Source organism: Lemur catta, chromosome X (genome assembly GCF_020740605.2).
Source record: "Lemur catta isolate mLemCat1 chromosome X, mLemCat1.pri, whole genome shotgun sequence".
NCBI lineage: Eukaryota > Metazoa > Chordata > Mammalia > Primates > Lemuridae > Lemur > Lemur catta.
In genome coordinates, this window is record NC_059155.1 from 65,852,523 (window position 1) to 65,869,669 (window position 17,147).

General features: G+C 41.2%; 1 long non-coding RNA gene across 1 annotated transcript; it reads left to right on the forward strand.

The window, feature by feature from the left end:
- The first annotated feature begins 137 nt into the window (after positions 1-137).
- Positions 138-16,488, forward strand: LOC123628682. Its single transcript, XR_006731726.1, has 3 exons — positions 138-195; positions 3,986-4,050; positions 16,476-16,488. It is a non-coding gene; the product is annotated as an uncharacterized LOC123628682 (long non-coding RNA).
- Positions 16,489-17,147: the final 659 nt, after the last annotated feature.

The window sequence follows — 17,147 nt, forward strand, 5'->3', positions numbered from 1 at the left end:
ACTTCCGGGCTCGCGGAAGGATGGCGCACGCTGACGATGAGCGTTTTCCCGTCAATCACGGAGAGCGGGTACCGCCCCCTCCGCGCCTCAGCCCTTATCTGTGAGGGCCCGCTCTCTGGCCCCGCCTCTCTGGCCGGGCGCCCTTTTCAAAACCGAGCTGATGGGAGAGTTGTCTGGTTCGCAGGCTCCCCGAGGGTAAAATTCTCTGCTATAAATACTTTAAGCGGCAGCGGGGGGCGAGCGGGGAAGGCGCTGTGGAGAAGTTTTAAAATTTCTGTTTTATTTTTAATGTTATCCCGTCGGTTTTAATTATAGCAATGATTCAAGAAATATTAGTAGGTGTCCAGAGCTCTGACTGACTCTGGAGATTCAAAAATGAATAAGATAGGGTTTTGGCTGCCCAGGCCTCCTTAACTGGGTTCGTGGATTTGAATATCTGTATTTTCATTTACCTCCAACAGAAATTGAACCTTTTCTTCTGTCGGGAATGTAGGCAACAAGTCCTAGTAGTGTTAGCGGTACGTGGCGCTAATGGAAACGTTGGAGTGTGAAGTTTATACGCAGAGGGCGGGGGGGGGGGGGATTCTCAGACAGTGACTAGGATATACAAAAGTAAAAGTTTATTTACTTTCCCGAGAAAGAAAGAAAGAGAGAGGGGGGCCATGACACACAGAGGGAAGAAAGAAATGTCGGGCCACCAGGAAAGTCGCTTGGTCCTTTTAAAGGATACAGACGGCTTTTTTCTCTGCTTCAGGGGACTGATAACAAAAGCGCCTGTGAAGCTGCTGTGTTGGCTTTTTCTGTTTCTCACGTAGCAGATTGATAGTAGAAATTAGTTTCTTCTTTTTTCTTGATAGCGGGAGGCATCTGGTACTGTCTCTTCTTGAGGAAGCAGGGGAAGCTCACAGTCCTACTGTCCACTGAGGAATGTTTTCAAGGCTAAGAAAGAACTCAGAGATAACAAGTTAGGCTACAGTGTTTTAATTAAACAAAGGGTAGTTGTGTTGTAAGTTTATTTCTCTTACTTTGTTTGGTAGTTTATTTTCCTCTGTTAGGTAGGTTATTAGTGAGACCACCTTTCAGAAATTACAGATAAATTATGTTGCATATGGTTGTGTCTCTCTCAAAATACTACCCATGACTACTTTGAAATTAAGGTAGTTTGATCTTGTTACTTAAAGTGTTAATCAAAACTGTATGTTTTTCTATATCCCTGTAGTATGCCCAGATCCCCTCTCAGGGCTCTGGCAGTCCATTCCCCTAGATCCTGGGAGTGTTGGTGGCTCGCAGCTCTCAGTTGAGCCTCCAGGAATTGCCCTCTGCCTAAGAGAATTGCCTCACACAAAATCACATTCCCTCCTTGGGGACGGTGGCATTTTATGAATATTCTCTTCAAGGATACTTAAGGCCAGGCCCCCAGCCTCAAGGGGACAACTGGAAAGGGCCATCTACCTTCAGAGCTGCCACAGGACCGGCAGAGGATTCCACTGACACTACATTCGCTACATCACAGTTCAACTTCTTCCTCTGCCCACAAGTCTTTTGACTCTCCCATAATTCAGGTTTATTCTCCACAATTCCCTCTGTCTCCTACAATTCTCAGTTCTGTTCCACAATTCTCTGTCTCTCTCACAGTTCCCCTATTCTCCCACAATTCCATGTCATTCCCAAAATTCTCTACTCCTTCTCACAGTTCTCTATGTCTCCCACAATTCATTTTTTCTGTCCCACAATTTACTGTCTTGCCTGCAATTCTCTAGTCTCTCCCACAATTGTGATTTCTCCCCACAATTTACTGTCTCCCACAATTCTCAGTTTTTTTCCTACATTTCTCCATCTCTCACAATTCTCTCTCTCCCACAATTCCATGTTACTCCCAAATGTCTCTGTTCCTTCCAACAATTCTCTATGCCTCCCACCATTCAATTTTCTGTCACACAATTCCTTATTGTTCCCACAATTGTCTTGTCCTTCCCACAATTCCCTGTGTCTCCCATACTTCTATATTTCCCACAACTCTCTGTTCCACCCAATTCCTTTCCCCTCCCTCCCACAATTCCCTATTCTCTCCCACAATTCCCTCTTCTTTCACACAATCCCTTGTCTCTACCACAATGGCCTGTTCTCTCTCATAATTCTTTGTCTCTCCCACAATTTCTTGTCCCTCCCACAATCCTCTATTTCCTTCCACGATTTGTCTCTCTCAGAATTTCATGTTTCTCCCTTTGAACACAATTTTCAAAGTCACAATGCCCTATTTTTCCCATAATTCTCCATTTGCCCACAATTCTTTGTTCTCTCACACAATTCTCCACTTTCACTCATAATTTTCCATTCTCTTAAAATACTTGATTCTCATTCACAATTCCCCAGTTTCTTTCCTAATTCCCCAGTCTCATACTTCTCTCACAATACTCTATTTTCTTACCCAATTTCCTAACTGCCCCACAATTGACCTTCTTTCCCATAATTCTCCCTTCTCTCCCACAATTTCCCATGTCTCCCACGATTCTTTCTTCTTTTCTACAATTCTCCACTTTCTACCATTCTTCATTCTCTTTCACAATTCCCTATTCTACTAATTTGTCTTTCCCACAATATCCTTTGCCTCCCACAATTCTCTATTCTCTCCCTTAGTTCCCTGATTCTCCTATAATTCTCCTATGTTGCCCACAATTCTCTGTTCTGTCCCTTAATTCCCTGCCTCATGCTCTTATCTGTTCTTTCCCACAATTCCGCGTGTCTCTCACCATTCTATATTTTCTCCCATAATCCTCTGGTTCTTCTACAAATCCCATATATTTTCCAGCATTCTCCATTCTCTTTCACAGTTTTCTGCTCTCTCACAATACTCAATCCTCTTTCACAATTGCCTGTGTCTCCCACAATTTTTTATTCTCTCTCACAATTCTCCATTCTTTCACAATACTCTGTTCTCTTTCACAATTCCCTAGTCTCTCCTCCAGTTTCACATTCCCTCTCACAATTCTCTGTTCTCTCATGATACTTCATTTTCTCCCACAATTCTCCCTTTTCCCATAATTCTCCATTATCTCCCATAATTCCCCATCTCACCTACCATTTTTTTTATTCTCTACCAAAATTCTCAGTTCCCTTTCACAATTTCTTAGAAGACCCAAGCTTGGTCCTGCAACTCCACAATTTCCCATTATCAGGCCCAGAGGAGAGGTTGTTCATGCCTAAGGTCAGAGCACCAGAAGAGGGTGTGGCCTGGGTGTGAAGGCATGACACAGAAGGTAGGGTCTCAACAGGAGAGTATAGCTAGCTCTGCATGAGGGTGTGGGAATGGTCAAAGAGGAAAGCAGGGTCCCAGTGGAGGAGCATGGCCCAGATGAGTGGTGTGTGGTCAGGTGGAAGGTGCATGTTGGGAGGGTTCATGGTTACAATGGAGTGCAGGTGTTGCGAAGGGTGTGGCTAAAGGGGGAGCACAAAGGACCAATTCCTTGTCTTTCCCACAATTCCCTGTTTTTTTCATACAGTTCTCTATTATCATACTTGACAAAAAAATTGTAATTTTGTACTTAAATGTGTATTTCTTTTACCTACATATGGGTTTTCTGAAGTTAGAAAATAGATCTTACTCAGCTTTTTATTCCTTATATCAGTGCTACTCAAAATGTGTTCTGCCAGTGGGGCCAGTTCGCACCCTGTTACTATTCTACTGTGGGATGAGGAGCTTTCACCAGAAGGCAAAGCAAGGCATTGCTTCCTTCACCAAGAAAGCCTTGCTATGAAAAAAACCTCATCTCATATAAAATTGTGCTTAGTGGCATAGGAGATTTACATTCTAGTATAAGCCTTTTATCTCAGTCTGAGCAAGTAACTAGCAGTTGTTGGACTGGCACTTGAGTAGCACTGCCTTATCATTACAGTCTAGTTTCTGTTGTATAAATGAGCACTCACTGAAGCAGTCAGTAAGCAGGTACTACTGGGATAACAGAATCAATGAATCTTTTTTTTTCAGAATCAATGAATCTTGAACAACATCATTCATTCACCAGTATTTATGGAGCATCTGTGATGTGCCAGGTACTGTGATAAGTGCTGAGAACACAAAAGTGCTGTAAAAAGTTCCTGCTCTTAAATGTATGTTCTAGTAAATGAATAGATCAACCAACGGACAATCCAATACACAAACAGATAAATAATTTCAGACCATGAGAAATACCACCAACTAAATGAAACAGGCAATGTGACAGAGATTGAGGAGTATCCAAAGCGTAATCCAGGTAGCAACAGGTTTGTATTCTTGGGACCTCCTTAGAAATGCAGAATTTCAGGCCCAGCTCCAGAACCACGGAGTCAAAGTCTGTCTTGTAACATGATCCCCAGACGATCAGTGTGCACAGTATAGAACTAGAGCTCAGGGATACTGTTTCAAATCTGGTTGTCAGCAAATACCTAAGAAGGTGGCATTTTAGCTGAGACCTGAATAACAATGTAAATATCAAGGCAAAGAGTGGTGCAGACAATGAGAATTGCACAGGAAAATGTTCTGAGATCAGAATAAACAGAGGAAGACCAGTGTGGCCCACAGAGTGAGTCAGGAGCAGAATGATAGGGGGTGAGGTGGGGGCTAGACCATGCCATAGGCCATGGAGAGTATATTACATTTTATTCTAGTTGAAATGTGAAGCCATAGAAGGGTTTTTTAAAAAGAAGCGTTATTTGATCTGACAACAGAAATAGGTTGTTTTTCTTGACTTTACTCTCTAATTATGCCTGGAGACCTTCACTTGGCTCCCTGCCAGCCCTGCCCATGAACTTCACAGTCCTTGCTGAGGCCTGAATGAATGAAGGTAAATTACTAAAACACAGCCAGGGGACCCCCTTACAGCTCCATGTTCTGTAGAATCTGCCAAGATTCACCACATCTGTACTCAGAGAGATCATGTCTATACCAAGGGCTAGGGTTGCCTCTTACTCTTGGAAATAAATACCACTTTTCTTTAAAAGGATTTGGTGCCAATAGAATTACAGGTTGATAGAGGTTATCATTCTGTTTAATATTCTCACAACCATTGTAATAGCTTCTGAGTATATATTATTACTAATTGGTAAGTCCCAAGCTTTTTTTTTATGAGAGTCTAGAGTCAGTATAAACCTATAAAAATTGAATTAATTCACTGATTGTGAATGACTACCTTTCATTGTGGATCACTCCCACCTTATTCAAACCCTAGTTCCATATCTCCAGATGTACGCAGGGCATTGCTCTTTGAGAAAGTTTCTCTAATTTATAGCTGAATTTATTTAATAAGATTAGACTCTTTTTGATACCAGCCAAGGGGGTCTAAGTGGGCACTGATGGGCCTGCAATAGGGCCAATTCAGAAAAATGAAGGCTATCCTCTGATAGATGCCAACAGGGAGATGCCTAGCATCTGCCTCTGTTCCAAAATCCGACATGTATGAAGTTTGAGATGAGACAGGGCCCTGCTTCTCTCTGTGACAGTACTTCCCACCTGGGGATCATTTTGCTGCCCCCATCCTGAGGGGATATTTGGCAATGTCTGGAGACATTTTTGGTTGTCACACTTGGGATAGGAGTTTCTACTGGCATCAAGTGGATAGAGTCCAAGGACTCTGCTAAACATCCTATAACGCAAAGGACAACTGTAGCAACAAATAATTATCTGGCCCCAAATGTCAATAATGCCAAGGTGGAGAAACTATTCTGGGAAGACCAAACGCCAGAAACTTCGTCTCCTTGATACCTGGAAGCTAAAGCATGGGCTCCTACCTTCTCAGCCTGTCATGTGTGTGTGTGTGTGTGTGTGTGTGTGTGTGTGTGTGTGTGTGTGTGTGTGTATGTACACTAACTACATTGGGACTATTTAACTCATTACCCCTTCATTCTACCCCAAACCAACACCCACAGGCATTCTGAGGCTGAAATGGGTAAAAACCTCACTATTGTTGAGTAGTAAAAATTATTATTATTGGGGTTATTATGATTAAGTTGCTGATGCAGTTGTTGCCACAAGTGGGCCTTTACAAATGACCACTGAAAAAGATGGGAGCAACACTGGTAAGAATGGGTGAAATGAGCTTTGCTCTGGAGAGGAGCTCGGGAGAGCCATGTGAGTCACAATTAACCCAGGCAGAAAACATCAGTGTAGTCTTGCCTAGAGGAGTGGCAGATTTGATCTTTTCATCCCTTTGGAAATAATTAGTAGTGGATTTGGTTTGCTAATGCCTACTGATGTTAGAGAGAAATGGGGGAAACCACAGGATTATGTTAATGAAATTTCCAGTGGATATCGGATTAACCTTTCATTTTTTAAAGCATAAACTGCAACCAAAGACCTTCCAACATACTTATTCTTTTGAAGGAGAGAGTCTTATGGTAGCCCATAGTTGTCTGAAATTACCATCTTACTACATAAAGACAAAGTTAAGATTAAGTAAATAAGAGAGGAGTAAAGACATGGCTGCTGATTCTAAGAAATACATAAATTTAGGGGCAAGATGAGTTTGGTGATGGACACGTTGCAGTTGAAATGACCACGGTTATCTAGGCAGTGGAATCCAAGAAGCATTTCAGAACACAAAATTGGAACTCAGGGAAGAGCTGATTATAGATAAGACAATGTAAGTCATAAGGTATGGTTGCATATATATATATATTTTTTTTTTTTTTTTTTGAGACAGAGTCTCACTCTGTTGCCTGGGCTAGAGTGCCATGGCATCAGCCTAGCTCACAGCAACCTCAAACTCCTGGGCTCAAGCGATCCTCCTGCCTCAGCCTCCCGAGTAGCTGGGACTATAGGCATGCGCCACCATGCCCAGTTAATTTTTCTATATATATTTTTAGCTGTCCATATAATTTCCTTCTATTTTTAGTAGAGACAGGGTCTCACTCTTGCTCAGGCTGGTCTCAAACTCCTGAGCTCAAACAATCCGCCTGCCTCGGCCTCCCAGAGTGCTAGGATTACAGGCGTGAGCCACCATGCCCAGCCCTATGGTTGGATATTAAAACCACAAGGATGGATGGTAACATCCTTTAAGGCCTTTGGTTTTCTTTGATGTCATTCTATATTTACCAACGAACTTTCTTTGTTTAGTTTGGTTTCCCTATTAGGAAGAGAATGCTTGACTACCCAAGTTAAATATATTCCTTTCTCCTTGGCAGTTTGATTTGTTATTGTAAGGCTTGTGAATTAATAAGTTGGAGAGAAGAGAAGTAAAAATGGAAGGAAAATCGAGAAGGCAAGGTTTGCATGGCTGTAGAGGAAGGAGGGGAAGGCTCTCTTGAGTGGTTTGGACTCACACTAAAGTGGCATTGAAAAATTAAAGCCACAAAAGACAAGTTGACAAACCATTCTGTAACACTACCACATGAAATGCAGTTTTCCAATAAATGTGCTTTGGGGAGTACGGAAATTCATATTTTAATTCTTGAATCCTAGTAGATAAAGATGTTTGTGATATTATTCTATTGCGTGGCTTCCCTATGCAATAAAGCCCAAAGATATACAGGCTCTAAATGTAGAGTTATTAGTACAAATATTTAAAAGATATAATCAAAATGTAGCAAAGGTTTGGGTTTTCCTTCTCTCTCTCTCTCACACATACACACACACACACACAAACAGCAATAGCAATATCAGGCTTTAAACCCAAAGAAATACATTCTAAATTATAAAACATGAACAGTTAACATATTATAAATGTTAAAATATCTTACCCTTGCCCCTCTGCCCTGGGGACTCCCTGCCAGTTTGCTCAGTTCCTGTCCAATTGCACCCTCCCCTCATGTTACTTATGTCAGAAGCAGAGGCAGTATGAAGCCCAGTGCATGCAGTTATCTGAGGTGTGCTCTTTTGTCCCCAGATCTCTATCTTACCAACTGTATCATTGGGGTTTTCCAGAGAAATAGAACCAATAGGATATGTGTGTGTGTATTTTCTAAAGGAATTTTAAGGAATGGGCTCACACAATTGTGAAGGCTGGCAAGTCTGAAATCTGATTTTTTATTTTCCTATTTTAACCATTTTTAAGTGTACAATCCAGTGGCATTAAATACATTCACAATGTTGTGCAATCATCACCATTAATTGATTTATAATGGCTAAGTAGGGATTATTCCAGTGTAGCAAACACTGTTAGATGCTATAGAACAGCTATTTTCTCTCCGACTCCATTCTTTTAACACAAATATTATAGTAGCATACTTTAGGGTTTAACCCTTGTTATTATTTACCTAAAATATCTGGGAGGTTTTCCATATCAACACATACAGTGTTCCTTTTTGTTTTCATTTAACAGATTCAAGAATTAAAATATGAATTTCCATATTAGTACAGTGGGTTTTTTTATTTAACAGGTATATACAATTTCATTGTATAGATTAATGCAATTTATGTAACTAATCCCTTACTAATGAACTAAATTTAGATTGTTTCCAACACTTTCCTATTACAAACAATACTACAGTGAGTAATATTGTCCTTATATCATCTCTCACACTGTGTGAGCATATCTGTGTAATACCTAGAATTGAAATGACTGGGTCAAAGGGAACATAGTTTTAAAACTTTGATAGACTTTTCCAAATGACCTTTGATAGGTGAATGTATCAATTAACACTTCCCTGGGACTGTATGAGAGTGCCTGTTTCCCCACACCTTCCTCAACACAGCATATTGCTCTTGATTTCTAGGCAAGGAAATTAACCTTTTGTCTAAAGTGTGAGTTTGAAATATTTTCTAAGATTATTTTTTTCTTTTGTTTTTGCTTGTGGTGAGTTTTTCTTTGAGTAATTTTTATTCATCTTACTTTTTTACTCTTTTATTATTTCTAGGTATTATGGTGTAGTTAGAAATACTTTAATTTCTAAATTAATTCTCCCACATTTCCTCAATTTAAAAAAAATACAACTTTTTACTATAAATAATTCATATATTTGAAATTTATTCTGGTATAAGGAATAAGGTACAGCCCTGCTATGGTTTAGATATGATTGGTTTGTCCCTACCAAATCTCATGTTGAAATTTGATCCCCAGTGTGGTGGTTCTGAGAGGAGGAGCCTAGTGGGAGGTGTTTGGGTCATGGGAGTGAATGGCTGGGTGCAGTTCTCATGGTAGTGAGTTCTCACAGCAGAGGGTTTGCACTCTCCCAAGAATGGATTAGTTCTTGGGGGAATGGATTAGTTCCCGGGAGAGCAGGACTGTTATAATGTGAGGTTCCTCCTCTAGTTTGCACTCTCTTTGCATGTGCCCGCTTCCCCTTTGGCCTTCTCTGCCATGTTTTGATGTATAACAAAAGCCCTCACCAGAAGTTGAGATAATGCCAGTGCCATGCTTCTTGTGTAGTCTGCAGAACTGTAAGCCAAATAAACGTCTTTTCTTTATAAATTACACAACATCAGGTATTCTGTTGTAGTAACACAAAATGGATTAAAACAAGCTGCAATGACTATATTCATTTTTATGCTTTCATGTTTTTTTTTTTTTTTTTTTTGAGACAGAGTCTCGCTCTGTTGCCCGGCTAGAGTGAGTGCCGTGGCGTCAGCCTAGTTCACAGCAACCTCAGACTCCTGGGCTTAAGCAATCCTACTGCCTCAGCCTCCTGAGTAGCTGGGACTACAGGCATGTGCCACCATGCCCGGCTAATTTTTTCTATATATATTTTTAGTTGGCCAGATAATTTCTTTCTATTTTTAGTAGAGATGGGGTCTTGCTCTTGCTCAGGCTGCTCTCGAACTCCTGACCTCAAGCGATCCACCCGCCTCGGCCTCCCAGAGTGCTAGGATTACAGGCGTGAGCCACCGCGCCCAGCCATGTTTTGTTTTGTTTTGTTTTGTTTTGTTTTTTTGAGACAGAGTCTCACTCTGATGCCTGGGCTAGAGTGCCATGGCATCAGCCTAGCTCACAGCAACCTCAAACTCCTGGGCTTAAGCAATCCTTCTGCCTCAGCCTCCCGAGTAGCTGGAACTACAGGCATGCGCCACCATGCCAGGCTACTTTTTCTATATCTATTTTTAGCTGTCCATATAATTTCTTTCTATTTTTAGTAGAGATGGGGTCTCGCTCTTGCTCAGGCTGGTCTCGAACTCCAGAGCTCAAACAATCTGCCCACCTCAGCCTCCCAGAGTGTTAGGATTACAGGCGTGAGCCACTGCGCCTGGCCTCTCTTTCATGTTTTGAATTCTTTTGTCTTTAGTTTTAATTTTTGTGTGTTTACCTTGGATTTTTTAGGGATTATTTCATATAACCTTAACTAAAAATTATTTTACTTCCTCCTTTCCAACATTAATGCCTCTAGTTTCTTTCTCCTGCATGGGGTCTGACTTTCCAGAAAAATATTAAATAAAAGTGGTAGTGGGCATTCCTAATTTTGTGGAAATGTGTCTAGTGTTTACCCATTAAGCATTCTGCTAACTTTTAGATTGGCATACATTTTTTTATCATGTTTAGGAAATATCCATATATCTGTATTTTGTTATGAGTTTTTAAAAACTCAACAAGTGATTTGGTGAGTGGGTTTTCACAGGAGATGATAAAGGGGCTGAGTTTCCCATCTAGGTCAATGTGGACTGAGCCTGCATGGCAGAAAGAGGAGCCCAGAGGCAGAAGTGACCATGGGTACATAAGTCCCTGAGGAGTGCAGTATAACCTGGGGAAACCTGATCTTCCATGGACCATGGACTGGGAGATTCAAGTGAATCAGACGTTGAGCTCCAGGAGGTAGGGAGGCCAGGCCTAGCTGACAAAGGCTCACACTTTGCTTGAGGGTGACCTTATGAAACAAATGTCATACAAAATATGGTAAGTTGATAATAAAACATTCTGTGGTGTTTAATTTGTGTGTTTGTGTGTGTGTGTTTGCACTACTACTGAGGCCCCCAGACCACTCGGATTTAAGATTCTTTCTTTGTTTGTTTTTTGAGAAAGAGTCTCTCTCTGTCTCCTCAGCTAGAGTGCAGTGGTGTTATCATAGCTCACTGCAACTTCCAACTCCTGGGCTCAAGTGATCCTCCTGCCTCAGCCTCCCAAGTAGCTGGGACTACAGGCATGCGCCAGGATGACTGGCTAATTTTTCTATTTTTTGTAGAGATGGGGTCTTGCTCTTGCTTGGGCTGGTCTTGAACTCCTGACCTCAAGCAATCCTCCCACCTTGCCTCTCAAAGTGCTGGGATTACAGGTGTGAGCCACCATGCCTGGCCAGATTTAGGATTCTTCAACAAAATAGATTAGGTGATGTTTGCCCTCGGAAGGCAAGGGGAGAGCTGGCCAGGGAAGGAGAATGTTCTGGCCAGAAAGCAGACAAGATCTGAGTAAAGGAAGCAGAAAGACACACACTCCACTCAGGATTTAGCATTTTCAGGACTGCCTGGTATGTAGCAGTTTAGAGCTGGGTTAGTATTATTTAAAGGACTGCAAGGCACCTGGCCTTTAATTTAAAAGAGGTGTGAGGGTGGAGCATGGCAGGTGGTGAACCAAAGGAATTTACTATGATCTGAAAAATAAACTTAAGTACTAACTCCATTGTGGGAAAGGAGGCAAGAACCTTCTCCTTTTTGAGTTGAAGATAAGCCTCTTCAGTCTGGACTTGCTTTCCTAAATTCCAAATCTTTCTTTTCTACAAAACAAGGTGAAGATTTTATGCCAGCCACCAAAAATCATTGACTGTATTTTGCATGAATTTGCAAGCTTATTATGCTATAAAAGTGTTCCCTGGCTATTTCATATGTACCCATGCTCTCTCTCTCAACACAGTTTCTGCTTTATATTTTTGGAATCTCATGTAGTCCATATTTTGTTTTGCAGAGAAGATATTAAATAGTTGTGGCTGGTTGAGTTCTCATCTGTATGCAACCAAAGCTAGCTGATTCTCTAGGTATCTTGATGCCACGCAGTGAGAGTGTCTTCTGTATTTAGTGATTTGGTGCTGGTTATTTTTACCTTCTCTGAAAATGGAGCCTCAGAATAGAGACCAGATTGAAAAATCCGAAAAGTCTCTTACATTGAGAATCATGGACATCTTATCCATCTATGACCCTGTGACCCAGGTATTAATTAGACATCACCAACACATTTCCACACAAAGGCCTCATAATCTTCAGTGTGAGAATTAAAAAAAAAATTTAAACAACTTTGGAGGGAAGGAGAACACTAAGCTAAATTTTAGGAGTAAGAAAATCCTTAACAAAAAGACCTAAGAAATTACCACTGGGGGGCGATAGAAGTTCAGCAACTGCTCTGCTAATCCCTGAGGCAACTGAGCACTTTAGTTGGTTTATTTATTCAAAGCTGGAATTTGGACGTGTGAACCTTCGAGCTCAGGGAAATTCCTGGATGAGAAACACAGTCCTGGGAAAAACCTACCAAAGATGGAATTAGCACCTTGGCAGACCTCCTTCAGCACAAAGAGCTTTCCTTCCTTGTGTGTCTTAAGAATTTACTTCGGTTCCCTTCAGTCTGAAACAGAGGAAGCCAAGTTAAACTGCAAAGAAACGAGACAACAAAGAAGGGTGCTTATTTATCACTACCAGCAAACACTATAAGTGCCCAGTTTAAACAGCATCAAGGCATCTCAGCCATTTGGATCGGTTTTGGCTGGTGTGGGTGGACCTCAGTGGGTACCATTCCTGGGGAGAGTAGGTTGTAGAGATTATCTTAGGGAAACTCTGAGTCATAGTTAACACTTCAGGTGACAGTTAAAGAATTTAGTGAGGGGGAGTTTAGACAGGTTTAGAAAGGTATCCCATGGAAAACAAAGGAGAAAAAATATATCTTCATTGCAGGAGTAATTTTGCAGCCACTTGGTGGTGTGCTATGGGCTTTATTTCTCCTTCCTAATTCCCTCGGTGGTGCACAGGACTGCTCGTAGGGTTGGGGTCCACCCCTGGCGCCAGACTTTGGCCAGCCCACTCCATCAAGCACTGTCAATGTTGGGGGTCCAGTCATTAGTCCTAGTTGGTCTTATTTTCTCTCCCAAGATTGCCACTAATGAAATGTCAACAGCATAAGAATTTGTCCAGCTTCCACTCTAAGAAGAGCCAAAGGACAGGGAGACGTGGAATTTAAGGAAGCAAGTCCAGACTGCACTTAGGTGCATAAGAGAAGGTATAAACAGATCCAAGAAATTATATTGCATCCCCTGTCTGGTAGGCTCTCCATTTCTAAAGCTACTCAACCTGGCACAGGGATGACCTGGGGGCTCTAGGATTGTAGCTAGGATGGGGCCCCATGAATCTCAATGTTAAGTGCCCTATGCCCTCTCGAAGCTGCTAACACATGTTTCTGAGGGGCACTCAGAAGACCTGGAAGTATGTTATGTTAGGACATTTTGGATTTTGAGTAAAGAGTCCAGCTTGAGTTAAACAGGAGAAGAAATTTTTGGTTCATATCCCTAGGAAATCCAGGGGTGGGTAAAGCCTGAGGAAGGGCTGAATCCAGATACTCTGCCTTCATCTCTCAGCCCGTTGCCACTCTTTATGAAGGCCTCTCTCCCAACTTTTTGGGCATTCTGAGGAATTTGCTCCGATTGGGTCACATTTTCTTCCCCGGATCAATTACTGTGTCTGGGGGAGAAAGCAGTGTGATTGACAACTCACCTAGGACCAATGGAAATGGGAAACAGGATGTTCCTCAGATGAGTTGATGCTGAGCAGACTAAAGGATTGTGAATCTACAGGCAAATAATTTGTCTTTGTGGACAGGAAGATCAACAAGCAGAATAATAGTAAGTGATCTATTAGCCAATAGTAAAATTAATCCCAATTACAGTTTTGCTTCCTTAGATTCTACCATAGACCTAATGAAAATGCTCTGGATTCTTGGGTGCATAATTTGGGAAATGCCTTTACTAACTGAAAGAGGATCTTGGAATTATTTTCTACTGACAAATGCCCGTAAAAAGGAACCTGAGTTGTAATCACATGCCTCTTTTATTCCTACTATAAGGAAAGCACCATGAGTTCAATATTGAATGCTGAAAAGAAAAGGACTAACAATCACATTTGGGACTAAAAGTCCCAAAATTATCCCCAGAAACCTTAAGGTCTACATAATTATTTGCAACGCTCCCTTAATGTGAATGATCTGTTTTCTGTGTAAATCCTAGACATATAAAACACATGCCTTGGTATATAACATAAATTGAAACAAAATAAAATTTTCAGAAACTGAGGGCCTAAAATAGCTATAGTCAACTGTTGATAAGGCATAAATGGTGACAGTGGGATGTTTGGGCCTGAGTGACAATAGTCCTTGACCTTCAAGGCTGAGAGGATTGTGGGAAGCCATTGTGCAGATGGGACAACTTGCCCAGGCCACAGGCCTGGCAGCTGTATGCACACACCATTCTGAGTTCTATGAGAAAAGCCCTAGGCCCAGAGGTGAGGTGGCCTAAAAAGGGTACCCTTTGAAGTCATTGAGCTCCTGCTCCAGGCTCTGTCCCTCCAGGCCATGTGGATGTGGGTATCATGTCACCTCTTAGAGCCTCCACTGCCTCATTGGTCAAGTGACAAGAATACTGACCTTATGGCATTATCTTATGGATGGAATGAACTCTCATGTATTTGTCTAATTCAGGTGTCAGCATTTTTATTCTGTGACGGACCAAAGAATAAATATTTTGGGCTTTGTGGGCCATAGTCTCCAGGGCAAGCACTCAACACTGCACGAAAGCAGCCAAGGACAATATGTAAATGATGGATAGGCTGTGTTCCAATGAAAATTTATCTATAAACTGAAGTTAGCCCTCAAATTTGGCCCAAAGGCCATAGTTTACTAACCCCTGGTCTAATGGTTAGTTCCTCTCTGTTCAGTTAGTATTAGCTTCTCCCTGCTCATCCTGTTCAACCTCCCGCCCCTTGTCAGAGAACATTCCTGTGATGGATTGAATTGTGTGCCTCCGAAATTCATATGTTGGAGGGCTCAACCTTAATGAGACTGTATTTAGAGATAGGGCCTTTAAGGAGGTAATTACGGTTAAATAAGGTCATTAAGAGCTGGGCCCTAAGCCAATAGGACTGGTGTCCTTATAAGACAAAGACACACCAGAGCTTGTGCTCTTTGCACGCGCTCTCTCTCCCTGCATAGAGAAAGGCACTGTGAGAACACAGCTGAGGAGAGAGGCCTCATCAGAAACCAGCCTTGCTTGTACCTTGATCTTAGACTTCTGGCCTCCAGAACTGTGAGAAGATACAGTTCTGTTTTTTAAACCACCCCATCTGTAGGATTTTGTTATGGCAGCCCTAGCAGACTAATACAATGCCCTATTAATTAGCTGTGTGAATGATCATGCCACCTTAAATTCCTTCCTTCCTTCTTTTTATTATAAAAGTCTTTTTAGATAAAACTAATCTTCTTATATAAATATTTTATATCTCTTTTACATAAGATTTTATATTTCATATTTATTTTTGTAATGGTGGTAAAAAATATCTGCCCTGCTTATCTAACAAAATTTTTGTGAGGCTTAATTTAAGCAGAAAACATGAGGTGAGATATAGTACAAGTAATTACTAGGGCATTTCTATTTAAGCTATATCACCCATATTTGCAAATGTAAATTACCACGTGGGGCAGCAAATCTGGACCCAAATGTTGAGGTCTTTTTTTCTCCTAAGGTAGATTACTTGGTCAGTGGAGTATTGTTTGTGTTTATTTGCTTGTTTGCTTTAATTTTTTGAGAGGTGGGGAACTATGAGGAGGCTAACAGAAATAAACATGTATGAAAAGGATTCCAGCTGTGGTCTAAAGAGCTTGAATCTGACCTTTGATGGCCAATGGAATCATTCATTCAGTCAGTAAATTCAGAGAAAGTTTCTGTGCTATGTCAGGTTCTGTGCTGGGTATGGTAGATACAGAAGTGACAAAGACAGACAAGGTCTCTCCTCTCCAGGGAGCTTACATTCTAGGGCAAGGATAGAGGAGGTTGTGCTCAGAACAGAGAACAAGTGAATGAGTAAAATAATTACAGAATCTGAATAATGCCAGAAGGAAAATCAACAGGGTCGTGTGAGGGAAGTCACAGGCTTGGGGCTAGCTGCAGACAAAACATGCGTGTTCATGCCCTCTTCATCTTCCCTTTCCTCCTCTTCCCTCAACTCTCATCTCCAAGGCTTTCAAGCTCCTACTTCCTCCTGAAAATGTTGAATCAAGATAATGTTCTTGTTAGCATCATCTCTAATGTGCACTTCACAAGAATAGTAACAACTATTGTTAACTGTGTACTTCTGGCCTGGGTGCTACTATGCCAGGTGGTTTCTTTTTTTGGTAATAAGCTTTTAAATTCAGAAGAGTTTTAGATTTACAGAAAAGTCGCAAAGACATACAGAGAATTCCTGTTCACCCCACACCCATTTTGTTCTTTTATTAATGTCTTACATTAGTATGGTACATTTGTCACAAACAGTAAACCATTTTGATATATTAACTAACATACAAAATTTTTTCAGATTTCCTTAGTTTTTACCTAGTATCTTTTTTCTTTTCCAGGATCCCATATAGGATGCCACATTGCATTTGATCATCATTTCTCCTTGGGCTCCTCTTCACTGTGACAGTTTTCCTTGTTTTTGATGACCTTGGCAGTTTTGAGAAGTGCTGATCAGGTATGTGGTAGAATGCCCTCAACTGTGATTTGTCTGATGCGATGCATTATTTCTCATTCTCATGGCTAATTTATACCTAACTCATGATGTAGGTATAATTTATTCATCTTTTACAGATGAAAACACCGAGGCATAGAGAGATTAAGGAGCCTCTCCAAAGTCACACAGCTAGCAAATGGCAGAAGTCATGATTCAAACTCAGTGTTGACATGACTTCATGCCACACTTACTTTGCCTCCATGGTCTCTATCTACTAAATTTCTGACAATGAAATAGTTCCCATCAAGGCTACCAAGGCAATCTCTTTTATAGTTCTTGCATACAGTTTTAAACAATTTGATGACATGTTTATATTAGAACAATTTTCTCAATCAGTTATTGGCTGAACTGATTATTTGTAACTTCAGTGGCTGTTTTCTTAGAGTAGTGGTTAATCCAGAAAAAACATCACTAAAAAGCATTTGGGAGCCTGTGTTTTTAGGTGTGGTTCTCAAACTGTGCTTGGATGTATCACCTGGACTATTTGTTAGAAATGCACTTCCCTGGATTAGGATGA